We start from the raw sequence: 11852 nt of genomic DNA, 5'->3' as shown, positions 1-11852 counted from the left end.
ATAATATTTAACTGAATTACGACATCGTAATATAAATATCTATTAAATAAAAACAATTAACAAAAATAATATTGAAAGACAGATTGATATATAATTGTTAATGTTAAAAATATAAATTATTTAAATCATAAATTAAAAATTGATACAATATTAAAATACTTGATTTTAATTTAAGATCAAATTAAATTTAATTAATTGATCTAATATAATATTAACCTTTGACTAGGCTTAAAATGCCAAAAGTAAAAACTAAATTATCTAGAAAAACTCAAGATGCGAGGAAAAAAGAATTAAATAGACTCAATGAGAACAAAGAGGAACATGATGCTTGTGTGAATCAAATAAGCTTAGCAAGATCTTTGAGGTATGCTCGAGAGAGCATTGAAGAGAGAAAATTGCGTTTGATGAAGCAGAAAATGGAAACTATTTTAAAAAGAAAACGAAAAACGACATTACAGAGATCTTTGTGTTTAGTTAATTAAAATTTTTGCACAACAATCAGTAGAGATCAGGAAACGCAAGAGAAACAAATAAAATGTCTCGATGAACAACGGTTACAAGTTGTAGATAAAAGAACACGAGGAACAGTTCCACAACAAATAAGGCGACTTAAAGAACGACAGCGTTCAGTTCGCAATAGAGCACAATCTCAGAATTGTTGAACGGAGAAAGAAGTGAAAGAAGGAAAGGCGGAGAAGAGAGGATGGTGGGATGAAGAATGTAGAGAAGAAAAAAGGGAGATAAAGGGGGAGCTGAGGAGGTAGAGAAGAGAAGGGGGAGAAGGAGAGGAGTACAGAAGAAGAAGAGGAGAATATAAGAAGCTATGTGAGAGAAAGAAAAGAGAGGAGAATGAGAGGTAGAAAAAAGCGGCGGAAGTAAAAAGAGAAAAAGAGGTGTGGGAAATAGTGAACAAGAAAAGGAGGAAGAAGAAGGGAATAAATGAGGAGATTGAGATGGAAGAGTGGAGAGGATATTTTATGAAGCTATTAGGAGGAGTAGAGGAGAGAGTGGTAAGAAAATTGAGAGAAGAGGAGGGGGAAAGGGAAGAAGAAGAGAGAGAAGAAAAAGAAATAAGGAGAAAAGAGTGGAGAAAAGCAATAAAAAGATTAAAAAAAGTTATTTCACGTATATTCTCAAATCACACGCTCCTGAGGCGCCAGCGGGTTGTAGACGATGCGCGACAAGGGGAGTTGCTAGGCGGAGTCAGCTGAAAATCGGCCAAGTTTTATATAGGCTACTATATGAGGACCACGCTTTCCGCGGTTTGATTAAAAAGGCTTTGAGGACCACACAAAGCGCGGTCCGAAACGCTAGTTGTTAATCATTTTGTAATTAATTACAAACGCAGATTAAAACCTTTTAGAGGGTACTCAGGGTCATGACCTTGACAACATATGTCAAGGTCAAGATAATCGGAGGTAGCTCCTTTAAGATGCACAATTACCACAAATAATTATTAAAACAAATGTTTATTACTTATAATTAAAAAATAAATTATTCTTTGTAAGAATTTTTAATGTACAAAGACTTATTAGATCTATTACACTTCATTTCAAAAATCACTTTACTACCAAAATGACACATTTACAAAAATGTTTATTGACAAAATTAGCTTGTTTTCATTTCCTTTATAACCACTTGAAGTTTGTCAATCTAATTTTGAGACCCTGTATGTATACAATATATGTAATATAAGGTATCCATAAAATCCCCATCCCTATATTTTCGAAACGGCTCAAAATTATTAAAAAACCACGAAATACATGTAACTGCGAAATATAGCGAATGGGCATATATTTTATGGACATCCTATATACATATGTGCGCGTGCACGCGTATGTGCCGCGGGTGTGTGAATGTGTGCATGCGTATTGCTTTTTTTACTACGTACACAAATATATTTATTATTCTTATTGCGTAGGTGAACGTGTTGATTTTATTTTAAGTGCAAATCAAACTTTGGGTTATTACTGGATACACGTACGAGGACTTGGAGAATGTGCAGAAAGAGAAATATATCAATTAGCAATTCTTGCATATGAAGGCAGTTCTGAATCATCATTATCATTATGTGACGACCCGTTTTGGTCGTCACTAGAAGCCGCGCAAGCGCGAGGCCGACCGTCCGCCCGCGCTCATACAGGGTTTGTCCGGAAAGTAATGCGTCGCATTTTTTTGTGACGCGACTATACATCGCAGAGCGATGGGACCGGTTGGGGAGGAAGGGGGGTACCCTTAGCTTTCCAACGGTAGGTCGCTCAATTGTTTCCATGCGCTTGGAGGGTTAGGACGGCTTATTCTGTGAACCTCTGCTTAGTGGTCGCGTCGAACTTGTGATGGAGAGAACGATAGAGCAACGCTATGCGATAAAGTTTTGCGTGAAGCTGGACAAGACGCCGCTGGAAACTTTTGAAATGCTCAAGAAAGTTTGGCCCCGGCGGACTTTTTTTTATTTCCTCGGCTGAAAAGGGAGCTCAAAGGACAACAGCTCGAGTCGGTTGACAACGTACAAGCTACTTCGACGGCCTCCCTGAACAGCATCCCAGTCAAGGAGTTCCAGAAATCTTATGACGCATGGAAATCGCGTTGGCAAAAATGTATTGACGCAGAAGGGTCATACTTCGAACAATTTTAAGTTGTTTTACCTATGCGATCAATAAATTCTTTTTTAAAAAAATGCGACGCATTACTTTCCGGAAAAAACCCTGTATAAACGGCCCCTGTCGGGGCCACCACACGTCGAACACGTGGGAATTTGCCTTTTCGCCCCACCCGACCGAACCGCCCCACTCCAAGCTAGTTGGAGGGGGCTGACCGACGGGTATATAAAGCGGCGCAGCCGAGACTTCGGGACCAGTCCCGTCCTGGTCTCTTGAGCGTACTCAAGGACCACTCCTCACCTCCTAACCATCCCGGGCGACGAGCGTTCTCGTCGGGCAGGCCGAGCGTCCTCGGTCACCGGATCCTCTCCGAACATCACCCCGGTCGACGAGCGTTCTCGTCGGGCAGGCCGAGCGTCCTCGGTCACCGGATCCTCTCCGAACATCACCCCGGTCGACGAGCGTTCTCGTCGGGCAGGCCGAGCGTCCTCGGTCACCGGATCCTCTCCGAACATCACCCCGGTCGACGAGCGTTCTCGTCGGGCAGGCCGAACATTCTCGGTCTCCGGATCCTCTCCGAACATCACCCCGGTCGACGAGCGTTCTTGTCGGGCAGGCCGAGCGTCCTCGGTCACCGGATCCTCTCCGAACATCACCCCGGTCGACGAGCGTTCTCGTCGGGCAGGCCGAGCGTCCTCGGTCACCGGATCCTCTCCGAACATCACCCCGGTCGACGAGCGTTCTCGTCGGGCAGGCCGAGCATTCTCGGTCTCCGGATCCTCTCCGAACATCACCCCGGTCGACGAGCGTTCTCGTCGGGTAGGCCGAGCATTCTCGGTCTCCGGATCCTCTCCGAACATCACCCCGGTCGACGAGCGTTCTCGTCGGGCAGGCCGAGCGTCCTCGGTCACCGGATCCTCTCCGAACAGCACCCCGGTCGACGAGCGTTCTCGTCGGGCAGGCCGAGCATTCTCGGTCTCCGGATCCTCTCCGAACATCACCCCGGTCGACGAGCGTTCTCGTCGGGTAGGCCGAGCATTCTCGGTCTCCGGATCCTCTCCGAACATCACCCCGGTCGACGAGCGTCCTCGTCGGGCAGGCCGAGCGTCCTCGGGCACCGGATCCACTCCAAACATCACCCCGGCCGACGAGCGTTCTCGTCGGGAAGGCCGAGTTTCCTCGGTCACCGGATCCTCCGAGAGCCACCGACATTTTGCGGAGCTCGCCCTTCTCAGGGCGCCCGAATCCAAGGCGGTTTACGGAGCTCGCCCTTTTCAGGGCGCTCGTATCCACGCCGCGTTGGGTAAATTTCGTCCGCCGCGCTACTATCTTAGTTATAAGTCGTGTCCGCGTCCGTATGATTTGGTCGCGTTTCACCCGTCGCGTTATTATTTGTAAACCTTGGTTATAAGTCGTGCCCGCGTCCGTATGATTTGGTCGCGTTTTCGCCCGTTGCGTTATTATTTGTAAACCTTGGTTATAAGTCGTGTCCGCGTCCGTATGATTTGGTCGCGTTTCACCCGTCGCGTTATTATTTGTAAGCCTTGGTTATAAGTCGTGCCCGCGTCCGTATGATTCGCGTTTTCGTCCGTCGCGTTATTTGTATTCCTTAGTTATAAATCGTGTCCGCGTCCGTATAAGTTAGTCGCGGTCCGCACTTCCTGCGATTCCCCTCTGTACGCGTAGACTAGATAATAAGCCAACTCTTGAAGGGCGGCTTCAATAAACTCTGTTTTTACCAGAACGATTGGCGTGGTTATTGCGAACCTGAGTCTCCCCCTCTTCCCGAATCCTGGCACCGACGAGCCGATCCGTTGCGTCGGGAAAGGAGCCCCGTTACATGGCGCCCGAACAGGGACCTGACTCGACCGTCTGAGACTCCGGTTCGCAATCCATATGCTTGGGTGGATTTACCACCTAGACAAAGAGAAAGCCGCCCGTTATCTCGCCGACCGCGACCTCGACCCGGAAGGGAGATTAGTCGACCTCCGCCGCCGCATCAGAAACCACGTGATGGCTACCCACGCCGACACCGGAGCGTCCGTAACACTCCAAGTACCCAGCCGCGAAGACCGTTACCGGAGTGTACGAGGAACCCCCGAACCACCCGAAGCCGACCCGGCGAAGGCCCTTAACCAGATACGCAAGTGGGGCTGCCATTTCGAGGGTAAAGACCCCCTCGCGTTCCTCGAGCATCTAGAGGAACTCAGTGTGGCCTATGGTCTGGAAGACCACCATCTCTTAATCGAGCTAGCCGAGCTGCTAAAAGGCGAGGCCCTCCTGTGGTGGAGGAACACCAGAAAACAGTGGTCCACCTGGACCGAATTCCGAAAAGATTTCCTCGCTCACTACCTGTCGCCCGGGTATAAGCGACAATTGCGGCGAGAAATACAAGGCCGGCGACAAAAGCCAGGGGAGGCTTTTACTCAATACGCCACCGCCGTGCAAACCATGATGCGTCGGGCCGGCGGTTACACCCGCAGGGACCAGCTCGAACAGCTGTACGAAAACGCTGACCCAGAGCTCCAGCTATACATTCGGCTAGACAAGCTGCACACCGTCTCCGAACTATGTAGCCGCGCCGCTGAGTGGGAGGAGATCCACCGGCGCCGTCAGGAACAACGTCGCGAGGTCTCCAGATCTACCGAGGCAAATCTCGCTGCAGCCACATATGACCGCTCGAACTGCTGCTGGCGGTGCAAGCAGCGAGGACACACCCGACTCGATTGCCGCCGCCCAGCACGAAAGTTCTGTTCACAGTGCGGGAGGGATGGCGTTCTAACACGGGACTGCCATCCTCCGGCGGGAAACGGCCAGCGGGTCGGAACCGAGGAGGCCACCGCCCGACCCGCGTCCAGTTAGAGTACACGCCACGGCCGCACCTATTAGTCCGGATCCGCCGACTCACCGCCTGGGCGCTTCTCGATTCCGGATCGGAGGTGTCCTTCATAAACGCCACCATGGCCGACCGCCTGTCCGAACACGGCCTCCAGATCCAGCCATCCGAAGAACCGGTCAACCTGGCCGACGGCTCCAGGGCATCCACCTCCGGCTCAGTCCGACTCGCCCTCCGGATCGGCCCTCGCTCTGTCCGCCACCGTTTCCAGGTCTTGGATAACCTTAGCAGCGAGGTCCTCATCGGGGTCGACCTGTGGGCTCGATTACGCCTCACCCTGCCGCCTCCGCCACCCGATCGGCCGAAAAAGACGGCCCCAATCTATTTGGCAACTATCCACGGCCGATTATCAGCCGGGATCTCTCCACGTTCGCCCGAAGAGGACCAGCGCTTCCGGCAGTTTCTGGACACCGAGCTTCGGTTATTCGAATCCGTGCGGGGACCCACCGACCGCGCCGAACACCGGATCAGACTACGACCCGGGGCCCCGATAAAACAGCGGTACCGACCGCGTAATCCAGCCATGCAAGCCGTCATCGATAGCGAGGTTAACAAGATGCTAGACGCCGGGGTGATCGAGCCCTCCGGCAGTGCCTGGAGTTCCCCCGTGGTCCTCGTAAAAAAGAAAGATGGGGGCCACCGGTTCTGCGTTGATTATCGCAAACTGAACCAAGCTTCTGATAAGGACGCCTACCCACTGCCGCACATCCTCGCTACGCTCGACAAGCTCCGTGGGGCCCAGTATCTATCTACATTGGACTTGAAAGACGGATATTGGCAGGTGCCACTAGACTCGGCCAGTCGCCCCGCCACCGCCTTTACGATTCCCGGGCGAGGACTCTATCAATTTAGAGTCATGCCCTTTGGGTTGCACTCAGCACCGGCCACGTTCCAGCGGTTGCTGGACAGCGTCCTCGGCCCAGAATTGGAGCCCAATGTATTGGTCTATCTCGACGACATCATCGTAGTCAGTCCTTCATTAGAGGCTCATATGGAACACCTGGCCGAAGTCTTCAGACGGCTACGACAAGCGCGCCTCCGCCTCAACCCACAGAAGTGCCACTTCTGTTGCAGTCGCCTCAAATACTTGGGGCATATAGTGGACAAAGACGGCATTCGAACTGACCCAGATAAGGTCAGTGCAGTGGCCGCCTGGACAGCACCTACCACTGTCCGTCAAGTGCGCCAATTCCTTGGAGTCGCCTCCTGGTACCGTCGCTTTGTACCAGACTTTTCCGCCACCGCCGCACCATTGACACGCCTGACCCATAAAAGGGCACGCTTTACTTGGGGGCCGGAGGAAGAGAAGGCGTTCGACGAGCTGAAGCGGGCACTCACCACCGCGCCGGTTCTGGCCTGTCCCGACTTCAGCCGACCGTTTACCCTCCAGACCGACGCCAGCGCTTGCGGGCTCGGGGCTGTACTCACCCAAGAACTGCCCGAAGGCGAACGCGTCATTGCCTACGCCAGTCGCACCCTAAATAACGCCGAAAGAAACTACAGCGCTACAGAATTGGAGTGCCTGGCGGTGGTTTGGGGAATTCGCCGAATGCGCGACTATCTAGAGGGCTATCACTTCACGGTCGTCACCGATCACCAGTCGCTCCGATGGTTGCAACGTTTGGAGGCTCCCACCGGCCGCCTAGGGAGATGGGTGTTCGAGCTCCAGCAGTACGATTACGAGATTCAATATAGAAAAGGAAAACTGAACATCGTAGCCGACGCTCTCTCCCGTCAACCCGAGGCCTGTGTCCTCCAGACCGCCCCAGATTGTCGGTGGTACCGTCGCATGTATCGCGAGGTGCAACAACACCCGGCCGACCATGCGGACTACCAAATACAGAACCGCCGGCTATTTCGGCACTTGCTGCACGATCTCAACTTTCACGACTCGCCCAGTGAGGAGCAATGGAAGCAATGCGTCCCGAGGCCCCAACGCGCGGAAATACTACGCCGGCTACATGACGACCCGACCGCCGGACACTTCGGAATCACAAAGACCATCGCACGGGTGGCCCGCTTATATTATTGGCCAGGAATGTTCCGCGACGTCACTCGATACGTCCGTGACTGCCGGAACTGCGCCACCCATAAAGCCGCACAAACCCTGCCAGCCGGGAAACTTCGGGCCACCAACGTCACGCATCCGTGGCAACAAGTCTCGATTGACCTGGTCGGACCATTGCCACGGTCGACCAGTGGGCATACCTGGCTGCTAACCATGCAGGATCGGTTCTCAAAGTGGGTGGAGATGACACCACTCCGCCAGGCCACCGCCGCCAACGTCACACGAGAAGTCGCCGGGCGCATAATATATCGCCATGGTTGCCCGGACACCATCATCTCTGATAACGGGACTCAGTTGCGATCGCACCAGCTCGAAGGGTTGTTAAGATCCTTCGGGATCAATCACCAGACCGCTCCCGCCTACGCCCCACAGTGCAACCCGGTCGAGAGAGCCAACCGCACCATAAAAACTATGGTGGCGCAATACGTGGAGGGCCGGCACCGCCGCTGGGATGAGCACATCCCCCAGCTCCAGTTTGCTTTCAATACCGCGCGGCAAGAATCCACGGGATATACCCCGGCCTTCCTGATATACGGCCGGGAGCTACAGTCGCCGTACCCTGACGACCGACGTCCGGCAACCGCCAACGCCGCCCCCGGAGCAGTCCGACGCCGCCTCGAAGACGCCTACGAAATCGTCAGGATCAACCTGGCTCGCGCGTTCCAACACCAGCAGCGAAATTACGACTTGCGCAGGCGTGACTGGCGTCCAAAAATTGGGGACCGGGTGTGGAAGAAGGAACACCCGCTATCGAACAAAGAGCGGGGCTTTAATGCCAAGCTGGCATCAAGATTTGGTGGCCCGATGACGGTTGGCCGCATCATCTCCTCCGTCATCATGGACCTGAAGGACGACCGAGGTCGGTGGCACCGACATGTCCACGTCCGAGATTTGAAGCCAGCCTCAGAACCGCCGCCCGCGGACGAACCGTAGGAGGGCACTCTTCATGGCCCGCGCTCTTCCGCTACACGTTCGCGATTCCCCGACCGAGCACCGAGAGCGGCACTCTTCAGGGTCCGCGCTTTCTTTTCGTGTGGCTGTCCGGCCGAACACCGAGAGCGGCACTCGTCAGGGTCCGCGCTTTTTCGCTACACGTTCGCGAGCTCCCGACCGAACACCGAGAGCGGCACTCGTCAGGGTCCGCGCTTTTTCGCTACACGTTCGCGATTTCCCGACCGAGCACCGAGAGCGGCACTCTTCATGGTCCGCGCTTTTTTTCGTGTGGCTGTCCGGCCGAACACCGAGAGCGGCACTCTCCACGGTCCGCGCTATACTCCGGAGAGGTATAAAAGACGGGCGCTCTCAGCCCCGAGTCTATCCTCGCCACGATGGGAAGCACAAAAGCTGACCAGTGTCAAGGAGACCAACCGTCCGATTCCGGGCGAGACAATCCGTCCGTTTCCGGACGAAACAACCCGTCCGTCTCCGGACGAACCGACCGGCCGGTGCCTCGGGTGGGGACCTACATCCAACGGTCCGACGTGGAACAACGGAGCCGGAAAATGGCGTTTCTCGCAACACCCCCGCCTCCCCGAGCCACCGCCGACGACCACCGGTCCTCTCGGACTCGCCAGCCTCCGCCGTCATCACCATCGCCGCCGCCACCAAGCCTACAACGACACCGACCGACGCACGCCGCCCAGCCCGACCACCATCACGACCGACACATCGATCAACGCATCATGCCACCGCGCGCCAACCGGCGCCCTCCACGGCCGGGTTAACGGCCACCGTGCGGCGACCGATGCCTCCTGGAGCGGGAGGCCAGCCAGCATTGAGCACCGCCGGGCGACCAGCTACAAAGTCGCGCCAACCCCCGACCGGCACACCTCGGTCGGCGCCATCAGACGCGCGCGAAGCGGATAACCCGACAGTCGAGCCAACGACGATCTCACCGTCCTCGCACGGTGACGGCAGACGATCAGACGCCGCGTGCCGATCGACCACGCGTCCACCGGCACCCTCCACCGCCGTGCCGCCGACCATCGCGCAACGACCGGCGCCCCCTACAGCGGTGGGCCAACCGCACCCCGTGCAGGTTACCCTGGGGAACGGACGAACGGTCGACGTTCCGTTCTACGCCGCCACCATCTCGCGGCGATATAAAGTGCGCACCCCGGACGGCCGCTGGATCATCCGATTCAATCGGCGTGGTCAGCCACGGATGATCCGCCAACTGCCGCACCCCCCGTAAAAAGGGAGGGTGATGTGACGACCAGTTTTGGTCGTCACTAGAAGCCGCGCAAGCGCAAGGCCGACCGTCCGCCCGCGCTCATATAAACGGCCCCTGTCGGGGCCACCACACGTCGAACACGGGGGAATTTGCCTTTTCGCCCCACCCGACCGAACCGCCCCACTCCAAGCTAGTTGGAGGGGGCTGACCGACGGGTATATAAAGCGGCGCAGCCGAGACTTCGGGACCAGTCCCGTCCTGGTCTCTTGAGCGTACTCAAGGACCACTCCTCACCTCCTAACCATCCCGGGCGACGAGCGTTCTCGTCGGGCAGGCCGAGCGTCCTCGGTCACCGGATCCTCTCCGAACATCACCCCGGTCGACGAGCGTTCTCGTCGGGCAGGCCGAGCGTCCTCGGTCACCGGATCCTCTCCGAACATCACCCCGGTCGACGAGCGTTCTCGTCGGGCAGGCCGAGCGTCCTCGGTCACCGGATCCTCTCCGAACATCACCCCGGTCGACGAGCGTTCTCGTCGGGCAGGCCGAACATTCTCGGTCTCCGGATCCTCTCCGAACATCACCCCGGTCGACGAGCGTTCTCGTCGGGTAGGCCGAGCATTCTCGGTCTCCGGATCCTCTCCGAACATCACCCCGGTCGACGAGCGTTCTCGTCGGGCAGGCCGAGCGTCCTCGGTCACCGGATCCTCTCCGAACAGCACCCCGGTCGACGAGCGTTCTCGTCGGGCAGGCCGAGCATTCTCGGTCTCCGGATCCTCTCCGAACATCACCCCGGTCGACGAGCGTTCTCGTCGGGTAGGCCGAGCATTCTCGGTCTCCGAATCCTCTCCGAACATCACCCCGGTCGACGAGCGTCCTCGTCGGGCAGGCCGAGCGTCCTCGGGCACCGGATCCACTCCAAACATCACCCCGGCCGACGAGCGTTCTCGTCGGGAAGGCCGAGTTTCCTCGGTCACCGGATCCTCCGAGAGCCACCGACATTTTGCGGAGCTCGCCCTTCTCAGGGCGCCCGAATCCAAGGCGGTTTACGGAGCTCGCCCTTTTCAGGGCGCTCGTATCCACGCCGCGTTGGGTAAATTTCGTCCGCCGCGCTACTATCTTAGTTATAAGTCGTGTCCGCGTCCGTATGATTTGGTCGCGTTTCACCCGTCGCGTTATTATTTGTAAACCTTGGTTATAAGTCGTGCCCGCGTCCGTATGATTTGGTCGCGTTTTCGTCCGTCGCGTTATATGTATTCCTTAGTTATAAATCGTGTCCGCGTCCGTATAAGTTAGTCGCGGTCCGCACTTCCTGCGATTCCCCTCTGTACGCGTAGACTAGATAATAAGCCAACCCTTGAAGGGCGGCTTCAATAAACTCTGTTTTTACCAGAACGATTGGCGTGGTTATTGCGAACCTGAGTCTCCCCCTCTTCCCGAATCCTGGCACCGACGAGCCGATCCGTGGCGTCGGGAAAGGAGCCCCGTTACAATTATATCCAGGATATTTTTTCGGTACATCCAGAAATGTTGTAAGTATTGTATATAGAAAATTTTACAAAAAAAAGGTTCGTGAAAAAGTAAACGATGTGAAAATTTCTATTCTCATTTTCATCCCAAAAACATTTAAAAAATTTTAAGGATTTTTGTTTCCGGAAAATAAAAAAAAATAGGCGTGGAAAAAGTGAAGGGATGCAAGTGTAAAAAAAGCGGTTGACTTTGTAAAACAAACAATGAACTTATTCTAATCTACCAATACAAGAAAAAACGTAACAAAAACGTAAATAATCTGATTTAGTGATTACGAAACGAGCGACTCCGAAATAATCGCGAAAGGCGATCGGCGTGTAAGTCTGCGTTCTGCGAGCGACAAAAAAAGCACGGTTAATTGTCCGAAAACGATTTGTGCATGTTTTGGTGAAAAACAAGAAATCTGGCGTGGACGCTTCGGGGCCTTAAGCCGGGTATCTATCAACCGCGCAAGATGTTTGCAAATGTTTGTGAACGTCACAAACGCTTACAAAATTATATATTTTTATTATATTATATTATAGTAGGATCCGCGAAAAAGAATCGGGCTTTTGGGTGACTAGACCGGGACTCGAACCCGGAACCTTC

The sequence above is a fragment of the Nylanderia fulva genome, unplaced genomic scaffold (assembly GCF_048542155.1).
Source record: "Nylanderia fulva isolate GAGA-0341 unplaced genomic scaffold, ASM4854215v1 Scaffold314, whole genome shotgun sequence".
In the NCBI taxonomy this organism is placed as follows: domain Eukaryota; kingdom Metazoa; phylum Arthropoda; class Insecta; order Hymenoptera; family Formicidae; genus Nylanderia; species Nylanderia fulva.
The sequence above is the reverse complement of the archived record's forward strand: the minus strand, read 5'-3'. Positions refer to the sequence as shown.